This window comes from Lepidochelys olivacea (genome assembly GCF_965140295.1).
Source record: "Lepidochelys olivacea isolate rLepOli2 genome assembly, chromosome: 4".
Lineage (NCBI taxonomy): Eukaryota > Metazoa > Chordata > Testudines > Cheloniidae > Lepidochelys > Lepidochelys olivacea.
In genome coordinates, this window is record NC_140414.1 from 41,653,605 (window position 1) to 41,671,741 (window position 18,137).

Below are 18,137 nucleotides of genomic sequence, written 5' to 3' on the forward strand. Positions count from 1 at the left end.
TAATTGTTAGATGAACAGTAGGAGTAAGGGAAATACAGAAGAAAATTATTTAGACCTAATTGGAAGATCTGTTATTTTCCAAAAGGTATTTACGGACTGGACAGCCCAACAGCGTTTGGCATTTTATAAAACCTCTAGCTTTGTGAAACAGTTTTTATAATGGTGGCAGGACAACAAACATAAAAGTGTCTAGTAGAATGGAGAAAACATCCTCCCCAAAACAAAAATGATGGAACAGTAAACTGGGTGTCTTGCATAAATAGACAGGGATGAACATGAATAAAAAAGACACTAAAAATTGTGAAAAGAAACCACCACAGGAAAAATATGTATCTCGCTTTCTGTGTTTTTGACAGGTGGGATATGAATTTGGTCCACAGTGAAGAATCGAAAACAGATCCAAAAATCAGTCGGTGTGCTTCTTCCAGGTCTGGTTATAAAGTAGCCAAAATCTCATGAGTGGGTCTAAAAATGGGATTTGCCCCCCCATGGAAAGAGTCAGTGTCAGCCCTGGTCTTGCTGACTTTCTTGGGTTTCCTGTAGATGCCAACAGAACTGGCAACAACAGTCTATTTGTATGATCTACATCTGCTGTTTCTATCCTGTGCTTTTCCCAGGTTAGTCATTACTGATGGGGAGTTTACATAAAGCCTCTGAAGACAGTATGTAAAAGTGAAGAGTTAAAATGGCCTGCTTGAAGAGAGGTTACATCAAGTTGCTTCTATCCTTTGGCTGGGCCAATATTTTTCTTCCGATTCTGTCAAAGTAAAGTGTCTACACTTTATATGCTAATCTCTACTGTTGTCATTAGAGCAATTTTCCTCCTCAGCAGGTCATCCAAGTTTGGGAAATCTAGAAAAACCATGATGCTACTTGTTTGTATTATAGCGTAATATACCACCATTTTCAATTCTGTGTGGCACGTAATCGAATGCAATAAAGTATGGGATCATATCTGGATTAGCCTCACTCCATATCTGTTTTGCAATTGTGACATCAAACTGATTTACCTTGGTGCTTCAGAACAGCTAGTGTGCACTCTGCTTGATCTTTGCTTTAGAATTTGGCAAGGAAATGTGGTTAGACAAAAGGATAAAATAAGATGACTTGGATATGGAATTGACAATTTTGCTGTAAGTCAAACAAGCATCCTTTTGTTCATAGCCATGAACATACATTGTGCTTCTGTGCAGAAGATGACAACTATGTATTAGCAACTTGGAATGCACTAGCTGGTGCATAGCTTTGCCCCCTTGTTGGTGAACCACATTTCCTTGGGCAATATAGTAGGGTGAGGTACCTGGACTGCACCTTTTAACATTATCTTGAGTGCTGTACTTGGGGAAAGGATCACTACACCTTATTCTGGCCCTGTATCTGCCTAGTCCTGAGAACTTCCAGGTTATTGCTTTTTGTTAGGTGGAGCACTTGGTTTCCATTACTATTAGTCATTAAACTACCTAATTATCTAAGGATCCAGGATTGTTCATTCTAATCCAATGTGTTCAAATAAATTTGAAAAAATTGGTAGAAGGTTGTAAATGAGGATTAAGAACAATTCAGTACTCTGGCTTTTTTTCCCTTAAGCTTGAGGACATGCTATACATTTCAGAGTAACAGCTGTGTTAGTCTGTATTCGCAAAAAGAAAAGGAGTACTTGTGGCACCTTAGAGACTAACTGTAGCTCACGAAAGCTTATGCTCAAATAAATTGGTTAGTCTCTAAGGTGCCACAAGTACTCCTTTTCTTTATACTATACATTGTACATCTTAAGTTTATCTACTGCTGCTTATCCACCACATATTACCACTGCTTATGACATTAGAAACAACTTGCTATGGAAGTTAGGAGGTCACAGAAAAGGGAAGATTATGGTATGCAAATATCGTTAGCAAGAAAATGAGGCAAGAAACACAGAACACGTGGGGCCAAATGGTGCCACCTCTCATCAAAGCTCAAAAATCTGGCTTTGGGTGGACTATTTTGCCCCCTAGCCTACTGGGTTGGCATGGAATAGCTGCACTGGTGCTCTAGTGGAAGAGACAAATGGGGTTCCTATACACCTCATACACTGGTTGTCGCTACTGCAGCACAGACCTGTCTAGTGGCTACCCGCAGCCCTCCATTCTGTTGTAAAGAAAGGCCGGACAGAGTCCAAGGGGCACAGAGACTTCCCAGCACACATCCTGCTCTCAGCACAGTACAGCTATTCTGCTTGTATTGTGGTTTGGTATATAAACAGAGGGTAGGGCACCACGTGTGACTTAATATAGCGACTGATTAGTTTCTAAAACGTTTGGGAGGTTTTCTACTCTAGGAGGTGCCAGCTTTCAGTCTTTTACACAGCAAAAGTGAGCAAAATTGAAGGACATGTCATCTGATCTTATGAGGTCTTGCCCAAGAAAAGCAAGTATGTCTTAGACCACTTCACCTATTTACATTGTAGAGACAGTCTCCCTTTGTACAGCTTACAGCCGGTCTAGAGTGTCTTTTATCCTGAGATGCAGAACTGAAGGAGATAGGCCTGGGAAATACTTCCCTAACCACAACACATGTTCAGTGTGTATATTTTCCTCACATAATGGGTTTGAACTGTTTTAAGCATTTTGCTCACTTTTACATAAGGTGGTTACAACTTTGCAAGAGGAAATATGATCTTATGTATAATGTCCATGTACAGTGTAGCATGTGCAATATAAAGTGATGCTTCCTGGCCACTGCAATGTTATAACAAATATATACTTGTAGTACTTAGTTACGGCTCTAAGAGTGGGAGGGGGAACTGCACTGCCTCAATGGTGGAGGTACAGAACGTCACACCATGAAAATGTTACATTTCTTCTGGGATGATTAGATCCTCAATAGCTGAACACATCTTTATGAAACTCGAGGCCACAGTTGGTGCTGGCCCTGGCCTTGCAGCCACAGTCGACACCAGCCCAATGAGAGTCCATGAAAATGTTACATTTCTTCTGGGATGATTAGATCCTCAATAGCGGAACACATCTTTAGGAAACTTGAGGCCAGAGACGGCACCGGCCCTGGCCTTGCAGCCAAGCAAGTCAGTATGTACAGCTTTCCTCTGGGTGTCTTCTTAGGGAAAGGACACAGAATATCCACAGCTACATGCTGAAATGGAACCTCAGTTATTGGGAGTGGCTGGACAGGGGCCTTGACCTGGTCATATTGCACCTGGGAGCCATACAAACTCTTCCTCAAAGTCTAACTTCTTCATTACCCCTATAGTGCAGAGGAGAACCTCCTGAAAATCATTCCATCGCATTGTTTTTAAGCTGTGCTACGTGGAAGAATCTTTTAATCTGCTTAAGAGCCATTTGATGTTATCCATCATCTATGTATTCAGGTCTTCCTGTGGGAAAGCCAACCACAGGTGGATAAAAAAGGAGGAAAAGACCACTAATACATCCCCATATAAGCTCACCATTATCATCCCAGTAGCAGGCAGGAGGAAATAGTTTGCCCCACTTTCATCGTAGAAATAGATGACCAATGGCTTCTGCACAGAACACAAAATCTTTCCACATAGAGCACCTGAATGTCTGCATCACTTCTAGGGCTTTGTCAGACCTGCCTTCCAGTCCCTATCAGCGTGGTTCCATTACAGCCACCCTGCCAGGGCTGCCCCAGGCTGGAACAATGGGTGCTGGAAGCTTCAAGTAATAAGAGAGACCAAAAGCATGCTCTCATTCATATTCTGCATTTGCAGTTTTGTCCATTTGCTTTCAGTACCCTGCAACATCTTCCCCTGGGATTTCACCCTGGTGTGGAATACAGAAGCCCAACATCCCTAGAAAGTCATGGGAGAATGGGGAGCGTAGCCCATGACAATCTGGGGGCTCTGGTAAGTCTGCTTTCTCTGCTTTGCAGAGTGTCTTTCAAAAATGTGAAGCAAAAATCTCAAATTTCTTATAAAAGTGCAGGAAGACTTGGGAGACTCTAACCAAATTAATAAGCACAAAATGTTTTCATGGTTTCTTCAGGTGATTTTTGTTTTTTAATTTCAGTGAAAATAGTTTTCTTTTTGAATTAAAACCACATTTCCCTGCCATGATGGAAACTCCAGCACAACCGTCTACGCTAGGGCTTGAGAACCAGAAAATGAAACATGACCACAGGAAGTGAAGAGAATTAAACAAACCAGAAGAATTTCCCTGCCCAGCCGAGGGGAAGGCAAATGTTAAAAGAGAAGGAACCAGCAAAACTGGTGAACGCTGAATTTCATTTAAAAAAAATATTTGAATTCTTTCATCCCAGGACACACTTGGTAAAAAAATACATAATGTGACTTCTCTGCATAACCTCCATCTGACCACATTGTAAATCATAGTCATCCGTGTGGCTACCTCTCTAGCATGTGTTACTATACTAATTGCTCATCCTGTTTTAGGAATTATTCTCAATTTTTCACTACTGTCAGCTACTTGGAGTGATCAACAGGACATGATGTTCACACCTTTCAATGGCATCTATTACTCATCTCCAGGATGTATGTAAAGACATGGAAATAACCAATGAGTTAAGGTTTCATTTTCTCAGAGCACTTTCTCTCCTGTGGTTTCACAGAAGGAAGATACCAATGGTTTCTGCTGTCTACATTTTAAATGTGCCTTCTAAATTGGAGGAAATGGTTAAAGTTGAGATTTGCCAATATTTTGGGGATGCCTAACCCTTTGCTCCCACATTTACTTCCTCCATGCACGGGCCGAGGGACATACTGGCCACTGCTTCCAGCAGCTCCCATTGGCCTGGAGCAGTGAACCGCAGCCACTGGGAGCCACGATAGTCTGAACCTGTGGATGCAGCAGGTAAACAAACCAGCCCGGCCCATCAGGAGCTTTCCCTGCACAAGCGGTGGAACAAGTTTGGAAACCACTGCTTTAAACCATACTAGAGTTACAAGGGAATTCTGTTCTTTATTCCCCCTGAAGAAATAGAGTATAAAGGGTTTGTATGTGTGTTTGAATCTTTAGTGATGATTATCCCAGTAGATAGCTGGGAAGAAGTGTTTGCAGAGGACATGTGTAGATTTGTTTATGTAATGTTGGCACCCTCGTGGCCAACATGGAGTCTACTCTGCAGGCAGCTCTGGCCAAGAAAAGGGCTGCGCAGGAACGCAGCAGGGAAAGATCCTTCTACCCCAGGGGCATCTGTTCCAAACCCCCCATCGTGAACACGCACACACTGGAAGAATGTAGGAAAAGGAAATATTTATTTCCACAGGGATGAAAGAAGTGGTAAAAGAGGGTTGCATTCATCACAAGGCCCCAGATGTTTTATCACAAGTCTTTGAGAAGTTTAGCTAACTTTACACCAGGTTAACTAGCAGCAACCTATTCTGTTGAATAGTCAGTCCTGGCAGATCTTTTGTTTAGCTGTAGAAACCCTTTCTTTTTCCAGGTACGCATGACGACACTGGCTGAGGTATTCTAGAATGGTACTTTGCTGAATTAGAGCCCTCATCATCATGCCATCAGGTTTCAGGTCTCTCACAGCATGACATTCATCCTCTAAGAAGGAAGAGGCCAGTGCACCTGCGACTCATCAGCTGCCTCTGAATTGGGTTTAAGTGAAGGTGGAAAGGGGCAAGTCAGAGTACCTGTAAACAGAGAAAAGACATCTATTGAATCTATTGAAGTCATGGAGTTCCCCTAGTGTAACTGCAGCTGCTGCACACTTAGACTTTGTTCATCCGCTTTTTCAACAGCAGGTGAACAATCACCTAATATTGTATATTTGCTTTCCAAGTTGCCCTCTTTTGAATAATAAATCATAGGGCAAGGGTAATAAATAAAAAGCTCATCCACATGCATATTTCAATGGAACAAAAAGTATCTGATATAGTAGCAATGAATTAACAAATGCAAAGAGAGACAGGCTGTTTCAATTAATTATTCACAAGACAGTTTTCTTCACAGCATTAGCAAAATTAATACCTACATAGTGAATTATATGTTCATGCACCCTTACCAAAGTTAATCTCTGGTTCTCCCCCACCCCTATAGAATCTCATTTTTAGTAAAAATTCTGTTTAATGCTTTTCTTTAGTAGAGCTCAAAACACTTTACAAATGAGGTCAGTACAATCATCTCCCCTCCCCTCTTTCTTTTTATATGGATGGGGATACTGGCACAGGGAGGTGAAGTGACAGCCAAGTGACCCAGGGACAGGCAGTGGACCAGCAGCAGAGCCAGGAATAGAAACCAGGTCTCCTGAATCTCAGGCCAGTGCTTTAAACTGCTAGACCACACTACCTCACATATATTAGCATACTGAAAATTTAGTACACTGTAAAAGTAAATTTCTGAGAAACATGAAATTGAATTAAATGTAAAAATATTACATTAATCTACTTTTTTAAAAATTTCTGAACTGGAAAGGTGCAGAAACCAGAGGACCTTGCTAGTTTTAGGCCAATCTTATCATAGCCACGATCATATATTGTGCTCAGGAAGTGAGCTCTAGGGCCTGCAGATCTCAAGCAATCTAAAAGCTTGTGAACATTGAAGGAACCAAACGAAGTCCTATTCTTGTGCACCTTAGATGCTTTAGGAGGGCAACTTTATGCACTTAAGTGGCAGTAAGATTTTCATCCTCAAGGTCACACTGCAGTCTGCCAAAAATGTGTGAGTCAAGAGAAAAATCAAACTGCACCACTACAGGGTAGTTACTTTCAATGACCACATGAAAAGGGTAAAAAGATGTTAATTAACTTAAAAGTAACAATACCAAAATTCTTCACAAATTTACCAGATTCCTTTTTGTTTAGCCAAAGAAAGAACTGAGACTATACTTGAATGTATACATTTTATTAATTGAATTACATAAATAGTAATAAATACATTCATAAATAAGGAGTTACAGAAAGCAAAACAAGGTGATATGACAGTCAAAGTTCAATCCATGCATTTAACATGGAGTAGTCCAACTTTTATCAAGTAGGTATAATCAGACCTAGTTAATTCATTTCACACATCATAAAGTGGCGATTTTAGCAAAATCATCTTAATACAGAACAGAATTAACTACCAGTGTAAAATCTTTTAATACAGGTCATTGTTCAACACTTAAGTGGCAGAAGTAGAAGTTTTCCACAATTATTACACGTTGAAAAGCTCAATAAGGTTTAAGGGATCCCCTAAAGCTTCAGAAATGCTAACCTCTTGAAAGTCTCTGGAGATATCTTTATTCTGCCTGGTCATCTTCATCCAAGATTTTGGAATTAGGAATGACAGTAAGAACTGAGGTAGCCAGGTGAGTCCTCTGACCCTGTTGAAATTAAAATTCAAACCTCAGTGCTTTCAAACACCTACCCTAAATTAACTTTCACGCCAATCAAATTGCACCAAACAGGCAACCTCAGCTTTGCCCTCTAAATACATCTACTAACGTACGTATACAAAACATCTAAAATTGCCAACAATTCAGTACCTGAAAAACAGTCATAATCACAAAATACTGCACCTCTACCCAAATACCAAGACTTAACAGAAAAATACCTACCTAAAACATCCACATCATCATCCTCTGAATTCAACAAGCATAAAAAACTATTAAAACACCACTATTGCCACTTACTTCAAGAGACACAACTGCTAAAAATACTCTAACTTCTGACACAATAGGTGCGCAGTTAAAATTGAATGTGTGGTACACTTTGGTTGGTGTGACTGTTTAAGTAGAGTAGGTGTTTGAAATTTGTGAAATGGGGGGAGTAACTGCCAGTTTCAAGAACATTTAGTTTTGTTTGCTTGTTTTTAGAAATGTGTGAGAAATATACAAGGTAGGTGTTACCAGTAGTAAATGTTAATCTTGTGAATCTTAACTTTATTTAAAGAGTTTTTTGGGGGGAATTGAGGGTGAGTGGAGAATAGAAATGCATGCCTTCCCTTAAGTCACATCTTTGCACTTCCAGTAGGAAATGATGATTTATTAATAAAAGTAAGCTATAATTCTATAGAACTTGTGTGTTTAAGGTCTCTGAATTTCAGATTCACAGTTATGCCTTGATACAGGGCACTCACACTCACTAGCCAGCTAATGGAGACCCAAAGGGCCTCGGAGACACAAATCCTAGTTACAGGGAGGTCAAGCTGCCTATGTTACGGAAATGATGCTACTCCCCCAGATTTCAAAAGCGAGATGCAACCTGTACCCTGATTACAGGGTACTCGCTGGCATTAGGCATATAGCAGAGACCATAACCTGAATTACAGGAAGGTCAATCTGTACATTGAGTTTCAGTACAAAGAGTTCAGGTTTCAGAGTAACAGCCGTGTTAGTCTGTATTCGCAAAAAGAAAAGGAGTACTTGTGGCACCTTAGAGACGAACCAATTTATTTGAGCATAAGCTTTCGTGAGCTACAGCTCACTTCATCGGATGCATACCGTGGAAACTGCAGCAGACTTTATATATACACAGAGAATATGAAACAATACCTCCTCCCACCCCACTGTCCTGCTGGTAATAGCTTATCTAAAGTGATCATCAGGTGGGCCATTTCCAGCACAAATCCAGGTTTTCTCACCCTCCACCCCCCCCACACAAATTCACTCTCCTGCTGGTGATAGCCCATCCAAAGTGACAATTCTTTACACAATGTGCATGACAATCAAGTTGGGCTATTTCCTGCACAAATCCAGGTTTTCTCACATCCCCCCCACCCCCATACACACACAAACTCACTCTCCTGCTGGTAATAGCTCATCCAAACTGACCACTCTCTGAACAAAGAGTTCAGTACATCCCATTTCATAGAGACTTGTCACATGTACCCTAATTACAGGGTTGTCATGCTGACTAGTGGGGTAGAGCACGGCGTAATGCCAAATGAGCAAGTGGTCAGAGACCCGGATCCTAGTTACAGGGCGGTCACATTGCTCTATTTAACAAAGAACACAATGCCCCTCCAAAGACAGGGGGAGGTGACCTGCACCCTGAGTACAGGGCAGTCACACTCATTAGCCAACTAACAGAGCATAGTTTCAAAAAGACACAACGGCACAGACAAGGACCAAACTTATAGGTCTGTCATGCTGCTCAAGGCATTAAAAGGCTCGAGATTCCCATACACTCTAATTACATGACCTGAGGCCTGATTTAAAGGGAGGTTACTGTGCCCAGAGTCCCTTTCCTTTTCCTCCATCTTCTTTTCTCATCTGTGTGTGGCATTCCTGACATTTCCTTCCTCTCTACTTGTGCTTCAAGATGCCTGAAACAGAGAGAGGGAGTACAAGGCGCTTGTAAGTGAGAACCCCTTTTGACAACTCTACGTCCCGGAAGCAAACTCAGTGTACACTATTGATTCAGTGTTCTTTTCCGGGTCTGCAGATACCCTGGATATTTAGGTCCCAGACAGTTCTAGGTGGTACTCAGAAACCTCCACAACGATTTCCCCCTCCTTCCAAGCCACACTGGGTGAGGAAAGTACTGAACCCATCCTTCTGTAAAGCCACAATGTCTAGATTCCCCTTGACAACTATTACACGAGGCAATCTCCACACAAAATCAAAAGGCATTAAATGATTACGGGAAGTAAGGAATTAATTGACAAGTATTCCTAAATGAATGTGACAAGGTATACTGCCTGGATTGACATAGTCCAGAACCGCCACAGGACACTCCCTTTCGGAACTTACCACCAATAGCGTGCAAGGCCTCCAAGAGAACAGCAAGTGAATATAAAGCAGGAGACTTGGCTGCAGAATTCCAGGGAAGTTGGAACCACTGCTCAAAGGGCCAGAACTCTGGACACAGTCTCATGGGGGCACCATAAATAGTAGCTGATGAGACCTGTACTCTGTTTACAGGGTGCTCATTCAGGCCAGCGGGCTGCATTTGGCCTACTGCCAAGAGACTAGAGGGCAAAGACCCGATCGCTGATTACAGGGCAGTCGCTTGCAGCAAAGATCGTAACCAGAATTACAGGAAGGACAAGCTGTCAAAGTACAAAAGAGCTCGATATGTCCCATTCTAGAGAGACTTGTGACATGTACCCTAATTACAGGGTTGTCACGCTGACTCGTGGGGTAGAGCACGGCATAATGCCAAATGAGCAAGTGGGCAGAGACCCAGATCCTAGTTACAGGGCAGTCACATTGCTCAGTTTAACAAAGAGCTCAATGCCCCTCCAAAGACATGGGGAGGTGACTTGGACCTGATTACAGGGTGGTTACTCACACTAGCCAACTAACACAGCATAGTGTGAAAAGGACACAATGGCAGAGACCAGGACCCTGCTTATAGGGCGGTCAGTTTACTTAGGTTTCCACAGAGCTCAATATCCCCCAGAAGACAGAGAGACTTGGTCTCTCCCCTAATTACAAAATCAGGACTCCCACCAACCTGCTGATGTGGTATGGTGTCAAAAGAATGAAGGGCAGAGACCAAACCCCTCGATACAGAGTGGTCACATTACCCAAGTGTTAGGAGCTGCTCTATTTCCTTTGACCTAAATCACCCTCATTATAGGCCAATCATTGCCATCAGCCCACTAAAAGGAACTAAACCCGAAGAAAGCAGAAGTGGAGAGAGACTGTCCTTTGCACTAAAAGATGATATCTGAGCTCTTACTCTTCCCTTTTGTGGGGAGGAGGAGGATAAATATATTAATACATTTTCAGCTCTTTTTCCAATTCTGAGGAGAGTAAATAAAAAGCACTGCAGTGATTTAACTTAAAGAACTCAAAATAAATAATAAATAAAGAAGTTCATACCCATTTGTATCACGTGCTCTCACATACACATACATACAAAACAAAGGGGGACTTCCCAGAACAGAAAGAAAGCTCATTGCAATAGGTCACTTGACCCACAGTGTTAAACTTGACCAATCTTCCTCCCCTACAAAAAGAAAGGGAAAAGGCATAAAACCTGGACCCTGCTTACGGGGCAGTCACACTGTTCAAGGGATTAAAAGGCTTGAGATCCCCATATAGTGTAATTAGATTACCGGAGGCCTGATTACAGGCAGGTTACTGTGCCCAGAGTCCCTTTCCTTTGCTTCCATCTTCAGTGACTGTCTTCTTTCTTCCCCTTTGCTTGACATTCCTGAACCTTTCTTCTTGTTCACTTGTGCTTAAGCTGCCTGAAACAGAGAGAGGGAGCAAAGAGGCATGTGTTAGTCAGAGGCCCTTACAACAACTCCACATACCTCAGATGAGGATTTTCCCCTCCTGAGTGAGAAAAGTACCAAATCTTTTGCGCTAAGCTCCTCCTCCTGCATCATCTCAGCCTTTGCCGCCCAGGCTCCGACCCACCCCCTTCAGAGTCACCTCAGCCAAAATTTCCCGTCCAGGCTCCAACCCTGCACCTTCAGAGTCACTTCAGCGTTTCCCACCCAGGCTGCAACACCCCCCTTGAGAGTCACCTCAGCTTTTCCCGCACACGTGTCAGACTCCTCCTCCTCTGCCACCTCAGACTTTCCTGCCCAGAGGCCGGGCTCCTCCTCTGGCATTACCCAGGCTCTGACCTCCCCGCGTCAGAGACACCTTAGCCTTTCCCGCCCAGGCTCTGAAACTGCCCCTTGAGAGTCACCTCAGCTTTTCCCGCCCAGTCTCCAATCCCCACCCCGCCCTTCAGAGTCACCTCAGCTATTCCTGCCCAGTTTCTGAGCCCCTCCCCTGGTAGCACCTCAGCCTTTCCCGCCCAGACGCTGAGTTCCTCTTCTGGCGTCACCTCAGGCTTTCCCGCCCAGGTGCCTAGCCCACTCCTCTGGCGTCACTTCAGCACTTCCCCCTACCTCATTTGATCTACCTCAGACATTTCCTGCCTCAGCCCAAGCCCCATAGACCAACTCGTGCCACCTCATCTCTTTGCCCAGCCTGCTGCCTCAAATCGCGTTCCTCACCCCCTTGTGCGACGTCAGCATTTCCCTTCTGAACTTGAACCCTTCCCTCAGCGCTTCCTGCCTCAAGCCCAACCCTTCCCTCTGCTCATGCCCCTTCTGTGGGGGTTTGCCCCCAGCTTCCTCCTACCCTCTTGGCATCGCCTTTTCCCGCTCCACAGCAACCTCTGCGCCTTCTGCCTGCCTTGTGTTGCAGTTTCCCACCCAGTCTACCACCACCTCAGACTTCCCACCAGAGCCAGCTGCTTCCCGCCATCTCATCACGGTGCTCCAGCCTCGCCTTTGCCCCTCCTGCCACCTCACAACCCGGCCACCCACTCCCCTTTGCTGCTTCTCCCTGTTGAGCCCCCCCTTTCCCTTGGGGCCTGGAGGAGCGTTAGCATTTCGAAGACCAGGGCATGTGGCCCTCTGCTCCTAAGCCCTGCCCCCCGCTCGTGCCGCCTCAGAGGTTCACTCAGGCCCACCTCACAGTCGGCGCCCGCTGTCCTCTAACCTGAAGTCTCACGCTGACTCAGCCTCTCTCTCACACCAAACGCCCTCCCTCCTGAACCAATACTCGCCCAGTCTGAGCCCTGCCCCCTGGTGGAGCCCTTTGTGGGCTCCATCCAGCCCTTGTGGCTGGGGCTAGGTTTTGGAGTCCTGGTGCCATGGTGGCAGCAGGGCAGCGATGCACAGAGCTGCCTCCAGAGGTTTGAGGGGTAAAGCCCACTTCCAGGCCACTTCACATGGCAGTCCCTGCCCTGAGCCTGCCCTGGCCTTCTCCCATGGGGTAGGGGGAACCAAACCATCCCCTGCTGTCCCTCAGCAGTGCACAGAGCCTGCCGCCACTTGCTTCCCCACGGTGCCAAACCTGGCCCCATCCCTGCAGCTCACGCTCTAGCACCAAGCCCACCCTGGCTTCCCTCATCCCCAGCAGCGTGGTGCCATCCCAGGCACTTTGGCAGAGCCCACCACCAGCGCAGGGAGGAGTTGGGCCTCTCCCAGCCTTAGGTAGCGACTTCCCATTTGCACTGCCCGACTCTACTGATGGGAAACAGAAACCAAGTGAGAGAGGATCCTCAAAGGTCTTTAGGCCCCTCACTCCCATAATGGCTAAATACCTTGGCGGATCTGGGCCAATATGTAAAGAAGATACAGCAAAAGCTTCTAATGTAGAGAGAGAGCTCAGGCCCAGACATCAGAAAGGAAATGACCTGCTCACTGAGATGTGCTGAGGTGCTATCTACACATCAGGCAAAGGACTTTCAAACTTGATTTAATTATATGGATGTGTTTTATAGTATACAAAAATGAAGAGCTTGTAATTTATAATTATATTCTGTTGTGTATTCCTCCTGAAGAAATATAATATACAGGGTTTTCAGGTGTGTGTGAATCTTTAGCAATAATAATCACAGTAGATAGCAGGGAATAAGTATTTAAGAGAACATACGTGTATGTGTGTGTGCAACTTTAGTGCCCTCATGGCTAAGATGGAGTCTGCTCTGCATGCAGCTCTGGCCAAGAAAAGGCACGCGCAGGAACGCAGCAGGGAAAGATCCTTCTACCCCAGGGGCAGTGGTGAGCTGGAGCCGGTTTGCACCGGTTCGCTGGAACCAGTTGTTAAATTTAGAAGCCCTTTTAGAACCAGTTGTCCTGCCTTAGGTGCTGACTCCGTGGGTGCTCCCCTCCCCGCCCCAGCTTACCTCTGCTCCAAGTTACGCCCCACTCCCCCGCTTCCCGCGAATCAGCTGTTTGTGCAGGAAGTCTGGGAGGGCTGAGAAGCAAGTGGCGGCTTCATGCTCAGGCCCAAGGAGGTGGAGCAGAGATGAGCTCGGGTGCGGGGGTGCGAGGAGGGCCTCCGGTGCCACAGCAGGTAACCCTGGGGTGCAGGGGCACGCAGGGGAGCCGCTCCCTGCCCCAGCTCACCTCCACCTCCCTGGGCCTGTGTTCAAAGCCGCCGCTCGCTTCTCAGCCCTCCCAGGCTTCCTGCGTGAACAGCTGATTCGTGGGAAGCGGGAACGGGGGGCGGTGAAGCAGAGCGGGACGGTGGGTTCAGGGGTGGAGGCGGAGCGGCGGTGAGCTGGGGCTGGGCACGGGGCGGGGAGCTGCCAGTGGGTGCTCTGAACTCTCCAAATTTTCCCCAGGGGTGCTCCAGCCCCGAAGCACCCACGGAGTAGGCGCTTAAGGTGCCACTTTTGATGTGATCAGTGTGTGGAGCAGCCGCTCCCCCTGCTCCCCCGCAGCTACACTACCCTGCCCCTAGGAGCCAGAGGGACCTGCCTGATGCTTCCCAGGAGTCGCCCCAGGTAAGCACTGCTGGGACTCCCCACCTTGCCCCCCGGCAGGTCCCTCTGGCTCTTAGGGGCAGGGCAGGGTGGGCACCCCCTACGGTGGCCCACGAGACCATCCTGCCCAGATCTGGGGGCAGTCAGGGGACGGGGAGGGGGGTGGATGGGGCAGGGGTCGAGGGGGGGACGGACAGGCCATGACCCTCTCGTGGTGTGAGGAGGGAACCGGTTGTTAAGATTTTGGCAGCTCATCACTGCCCAGGGGCATCTGTTCCAAACCCCCCAGAGTGAACACTTCACACTGGAAGAATATAGGAAAGGGAAATATTTATTTCCATAGGGATGAAAGGAGAAAAAAAAAACAGGGGAAAAGATAGGGGGAGCAATAAATCAGGATTGCATTCAACACAAGGCCCACAGGCCCAGTGGTACCACAGTGTGAAAGGACAGACACTGAGCAATGCGTCTGCACTCAGAGTTCAAGAGATGTGGGAAAGTTCCAGTCCAGTGAGCCTTGGGTGCTCCTGGTTGTCTTCGGTGCCAGTAAACGTTCCCCAACAAACCCCTCCAGTGTCCTCTTCTGGAGCTCTCTGCCAAACCACACAGAATGACAACCTCCTCACTTAAGGAGCTTCAGCTTCCCCCATTTATTCCCAAAGCAAAGTCACCAGCACCAGTACTTATGGTGCTATACAGCTCTGGGCAGCAGTGATACTGGATCCAGGTCTGGGTTGTCCTTGGGTGATTCCTCCGTGGCACAGTGCTCCTCCTGCTTCCTGCCCGGGGTGTCCCCAATCAGCCACTCTTTCCCTCCCAGGTTTTGGGCAGGTTCTTGCCTGCTTCACTCTGTGAGGGCCTGCTTGCTGCAGCCCTTCTCTCTGGAGCTCTCCCCTCTCTGCTCCCACACCAACAGCACTTCCACTTCCTGAAACAATCAGCACTTTCCCCCTCAGGACAAAGATTCCTCCTCATTGATAAACATCCAATCTTGATTTTAAAGATTTTCTCTCTAGTCTAACTCCCTCTATAACACAGACAATAGCACTGTCTTGAACTGATTCCCTTTTGAGCAGATCTTTTAGAAAAGCATCCAATCCTAATGTCCAGTGATGGAGAATTCACCACAGCTCTTGCTAAGTTGTTCCAATGGTTAATTACCCTCACTGTTAAAAATGTATTCCTTATTTCTAGTCTGCATTTGTCTAGCTTCAACTTCTAGCCCTTGAATTTCTGACTGCTGGATTAAAAAGCCCTCTGCAAAGCACCCTCAGAGGGAACAGAAATGTAATGAGTCACCCCTTCACTATCTCTTTAATAAGATGATTAGATTGACCTCTTGAGTCTATCACTATAAGAGTCTCCCTCCATTTGATCTTCTGGGTGCACCTGATCAGACTTGAGTTCTAAAACAGTGCTGATTTTTTCCCCACCATGAAGAGAACTGATAGCAGTTCTCAGTGGAATATTACTGGAAAAGTTGTGTGAGGTTATGAGTATGAGCAAATATTGGTACTGATTTATCACTAATGCTCTGCTGCAATAAAAAAATCATATACAATTTATGGGGCCCACTGTTTACCCACATGTACTACAATGTCGTAACAGAGCTATGACCATATTTTCCTGGTTTTAGGCTAAGAAATGGCTGCAGTAGCTTGGCATCATTATCCACAGTTACCACACAAACAGTGACTTTTAATGGTGACCACTATCAGGCTTTAGCTGAATATCGAACCTCAGAAACTCAGTAAAAAAAAAAAAATCTAGATATAAACCCATCTTTCCCCACATCTTACATGGTGCTGCTCAAACTTATACACCTACCTGACAGGGTTGCCAGCCCTCCAGGGGTGTCCTGAAGTCTCCAGAAATTAAAGATTAATCTTTAATTAAAGACTATATCATGTGATGAAATGTACAGGAATGCACTGAACCAAAATTGGCAACCCCACTGCCTGAATACAAATCATTCCACATGATTGCCAACTTTCTACTTGCAGATACCCTGGCTGCTGTCACAGAGTCACATACACACACTGTCTCAATTTCTGTGCACATACACACCGTTGATACATATTCACCCACGCATGCATTGAGGAGGTAGATAGTCTCCTCCCCATTGCTTGCACATACTTATATTCCCATGACATAAACATCACACAGACAATCCAACACGTGCATACTATACACATACTTTTCAGGTGATCCCAGCCATGCACAGAGGGTGAACTTCTGGCCCCACTGACGTTAGTGGACGTTTTGCAATGTTAGCTATCTGCACAAGAGGGTCAATGGCTACAAAACACTCTGCTGAATGTTATCAGAACACTGTTCTATATTAACATAGCACAGCCCTTCAGAAAAACAGCCATGAAATATACAGGGATTTGATAAAATTGTGTAAACTCATGAACACTCCATGTTTCTCTTTGTACTGTTGCTCCTTTAAAAAAAATTAAAAATTGCGTATGAATGTTATTATTTCTGTTTAGGTTGCACAATTAAAGGCACTCACCAATACTTATAATCACTTTTGCATTATGTATCCATCCTTAAACATCACAATATGGTATATGCAGGATGCAGGCTAGATACTGTTGGAGAATCTTATATTTGCAACTTTTGGGTCTTCAAATCCTCCTATGTGGAAAGCCTATGGGAAAATATCTGCCTGATTGGTTTCCCTTCCCAATTCTCCTGCTGCTGGAGGAAGGACAGACAATCAGAGCTGCAGCATGCGCTAAGGAATAGCCCCAGTCCATAAAGCAAGCCATGCTTTCTTCCTCTCCCCTTGCGAGCACAGGGCTGGGGAGTTCCTGAAGCACTCAGCGCTGAGCAGTCAGAATGTGGGGGGGAAGGCAGCAGCTCCTTCCTGGTCCTGCAACCTTCAGCCTGCTCTATACTAGAAAGTTTGTTCAGCAAAACTTGCCTTCTGCTGGCACAGCCTGGCATGTGAACACACTTAATTTGGCAAAAAGCCTCCATTTTTGCTGTCATAGCTCTTCCCTTTCTCAAACCTCTAGTAGTTCTTTGCCAATATAGTTATATCAGCACAGTGCCAGTATGAAAGCAAATGTATCTGTTCTGGCACAAGAAGTCTTTCAACAATAATCCCAAAATGCAACAGTCCCTTCTCAGGGTACCATATATTAGGTTCCCAAAAAGAAGACACGGAGAGATGAGAGGGAGCTGTGTGTGGGGGGGGGGGGGTGTACTTGCGGCAGGGGTACTCACTGGAGGTGGGAGCACAGCAACTACGGTTGCCAGCTTTCTACTTGCACAAAACTGAACACCCTTGCCCCGCCCCCATGCCTCTCCTCCAAGGCCCCACCCCCACTCACTCCATCCCCCTTCCCTCTGTTGCTTGTTTTCTCCACCTCACTCGCTCATTTTCACTGGGCTGGGTCACGGGGTTGGGGTATGGGGGGGGTTAGGGCTCTGGGGTGGGGCCAGGAATTAGTGGTTTGGAGTATGGGAGGGGGCTCCAGGCTGAGGCAGGGGGTTGGGGTGTGGAAGGAGGGTACAGGATCTGGACTGGGGGTGTGGGTTCCAGGGTGGGGCCAGAAATGAGGGGTTCAGGGTGTAGGAGAAGGCTCTGGGCTGAGGCAGTGGTTTGGAGTGCGCGGGTGAGGGCTCCAGCTGCGGGTGCAGGCTCTGGTGTGGGGCCAGGAATGAGAGATTTGGGGTGCAGGAGGGGGCTCTCGGCTGCGGCAGGGGGGTTCGGAGGGGGAGCCAGCCCTTGGGGTGGGGGGGCAGCGTGTGCAGCCCCCTGGCTGCCCCTGAGCATAGGAGCCAGAGACAGGACATGCTGCTGCTTCCGGGAGCCGCAGGCCTGCCTTAGCCCCACTGCGCTGCCGACTGGACTTTTCACAGCCTGGTCAGTGGTGCTGAGCTGAGCTGCCAGGGTCCCTTTTTGACCAGGCATGCCGGTCGAAAACCAGACACCTGGCAACCCTAGCAGTGTCGCTCCTTATTACAATGAGAGGCGCAAGCCCAGGATACA

General features: G+C 46.3%; 1 long non-coding RNA gene across 1 annotated transcript; it reads right to left on the reverse strand.

The window, feature by feature from the left end:
* Nucleotides 1–5,251: 5,251 nt before the first annotated feature.
* LOC311520210 lies at nt 5,252–16,398 on the reverse strand. The gene is made up of 4 exons (XR_014711518.1): nt 16,329–16,398; nt 10,971–11,105; nt 7,179–7,287; nt 5,252–5,617 (listed from the first exon to the last, which is right to left on the reverse strand). It is a non-coding gene; the product is annotated as an uncharacterized lncRNA (long non-coding RNA).
* Nucleotides 16,399–18,137: the final 1,739 nt, after the last annotated feature.